A 2,944-nucleotide genomic window follows, 5' to 3' on the forward strand; every position below is an offset into this window, starting at 1 on the left:
CAGGCTGTAGCAAGGTGCCTTCACAGCACTGCTGTATGTCTAAGAACACATTCTGGCTGGAAGTAACTTACCATTCAGAGTTAAGGAGGCAGTCATCCCAGTCCAGCTTCCATCTCTGCCTTCCCCGCTCCACTTGGTATGTCTGTCACCTGCTATCTTCTCCTATGCAGGGCTAATGTCAATGGCCACTCTCAAGAGTTCCTTTCTCTGCTGCCACCTACCCGTTTATCTCTCTGCTGCAGCAGAAGGGCATATAGAAAAAGGCCTTGCTTATTGTTCAAATTAAGCAAACACTTTAACATTTTTGCATGTGGATCAACATTTCCATATCTTGCCCATCCCACCTCATTAATCAGGAAAAAACCCAATCCTAGTAAATCAAATAATGTACGATCAATGTTCATGCTAAGCTAGGAAAATTAAAAAGTAGGAAGAAAGAGGAACGATTATACACTCAGTCACTATCTCACAAGAGCCACGTTCTGTTCTGTTATTTTCCTTCCAGATGCTTCCCTATAAGCTATAAATAAATACATGATTTAAATGTTAACTAGGTAGTCTACAGCTCCTACAAATTCCAAATCCAGAGACTACCCAAAGAACCACAGAAGACACATCAATATAAAGCCTTTAAAGTAATTCTAGAAACTAAGGGTATTAGGTGCTTTACCTGCTTGAGATTTCAATGTTCTGGACTGCTTATTGCCCAATGGCTCTGAATAAAATAAAACACGAACACATACGCCACCTACATTTAAAATAGGGTAGCATTTGTATGCCCATAAGCATTGGGTATTTCGTTTTGTAAAAGTTAATAATCATTAAGTCCCTTAGAAAGGACTGCCCATGAATGTACATTTCCTTAAACTAATATATACATAGAAAAATTAAGGGGAAGGGAAAGAATGACAAAATAGTACTTATAAGAGAATTGGGAATTAACATAGCATAATGTCTAATGTTTTCTAAAAATCTATGACTCACTTTTATTATTCTTTGTCACTGGAGCCTACATTTGAAATTTGATATTAGACACTAAGGAACTATATCCAAGAACAGACTAGCAATAATGGCTTATTTTTTCCACCCTCCCATTACCTTCACCCCAAATAAATGTATGTACAGACTTCCAACTTAAACAATAAACACTGACACAAGCACCAAAAGTCTGGTCAACAGCAGCACTACAATGACATCGCTTCTACTTTCTCATTCCTTCCCCCATCTCAAACCCCACCCTTTTGACCTCTGCATATGGGATGAGCCTGAGCAGGAGGAAGTTGGTGATGTCAGGACTGCGCCGTTCCCACGGATGCTCCTAGAGGCCTGCTGTGCTTCTGGGAACTGAGGCACAGGGATGTCTGTCTGACTGAAACCTAAAACAACAACAGTTCACCCCACCCCTCATGTCCCCCCAACCCCAAATAGCAGCCAGGTAAATATACTATTTATTGGTCTACCTAGTAAGAGTACGATAAAAAAATCAAGATTCCTTACAAGTCAGCAGTATCTAATGGGGCATCAGAATGGAGGTTGTTTAACCTCTCCACACCCCGTGCAATGCAAACATTCTATTGTGGCCATGCTCATAGGCCAGAGAACAAAAAAGTCTGAGAGTCCTCCTCAGAACACCTCATAACATCCCTACAGGAGTGCAGCTGGGATTCCTGGACAAGTAAACTTCAGTTCAGTACAAGATGCCAGAGGATGTCCCTGTATCATGTGTCAACCGAAGCACAGAACAGACTAATGATTTATTACACGCCTCTCTAGTTGGAGAGAGCACTGAGGCCAGGGTTTCTTATTCACTAACCAGTGGTCTGCTGAACATATACATTCTTTGTGGAGAGCAATACAAGCTATCAGATAAAAATAGGGATGGTGCTGGCTACTGTCTCTGAAACCCTTTAATAAAGAGAGATTAATATGCCCCAATGTAAACTAGAAAACTAGCTTTCAGAGTGAAACACTAGAAAGGGCAGGAAAGGAGAAGATAGTAAGCAAACTAGGATAGTTAAGGAAAGAGCTGACTCACAGAAGACTACCAAATTGTTACAAACTGTATTTCCATTCTGCCACTAACTTTCTTTTATGACCTTGGCTAATCTGGTTAACCATGCTGTGCTTTAGAAATACTCCCCTATATGTTCAAACCTACAATGTATACTCTTTAGAATAAGATAATCGTCAGCTACTTACATATTATCTGTTAGGGTTATTGTATCAGAAAGGCTACCGTGACCACTTCTAAAGTGACTGAAATGCTCTATTGGTTTCACAAGCCCCTTGCACGACACTAAGGCCAACTCAACACTGCAGTGTACTTTAAACCATATAGATAAACCTAGAACCTAATTTACTTTACACAACTCTAGTTTTCCATACCTGTCAACTCCTAATTGATGTCTTTAAATTGTGAGCTCACTGTGTATTCGGAACACCAACCCCTGAAAAAGCTTAAGCCAGAGTAGGACAAAGGAAGAGACAAACAAACCCACAACAAAACAAAGCCAAAGTCACTCTGAAAACTTAATTATAGACATATATGCAAGGAATGGCGTATCTAAACGGCTAAATGAAATCCCAAATGTTGAGTTCATCCCAATCGATTCAAACTTTATCCCAAACTCTTCTTTAAATTACTTGCTATTATATTTATGTTTTATTTGTAAAAACCAAGTTATGATAAACTTATATTTGCCTTTAAAGTGTAACATAAAAAAAAACTTAACAAAGTAAAATGTTAGCCTTCTGATGGAAATAAAGGAGACTCCAATTACCTGCTAGCAGGCTGGGCTGTGGCTGGTCCAAGCCGCTGCACTGAGTGCCCACTGCAGAGCTGCATTATTGGGGGAGGGGAAGTTTAGAAGGGCACTGACCCCAAAGCTCTCAAAACTCCTCACTCAGCATCAGGAAGGGGGAGAAGGAAAGTGTTTCTCTGAGT

Source organism: Microtus oregoni, unplaced genomic scaffold, assembly GCF_018167655.1.
Source record: "Microtus oregoni isolate MIOR12 unplaced genomic scaffold, Mior012 000002F_ref0000024, whole genome shotgun sequence".
Taxonomy (NCBI): domain Eukaryota; kingdom Metazoa; phylum Chordata; class Mammalia; order Rodentia; family Cricetidae; genus Microtus; species Microtus oregoni.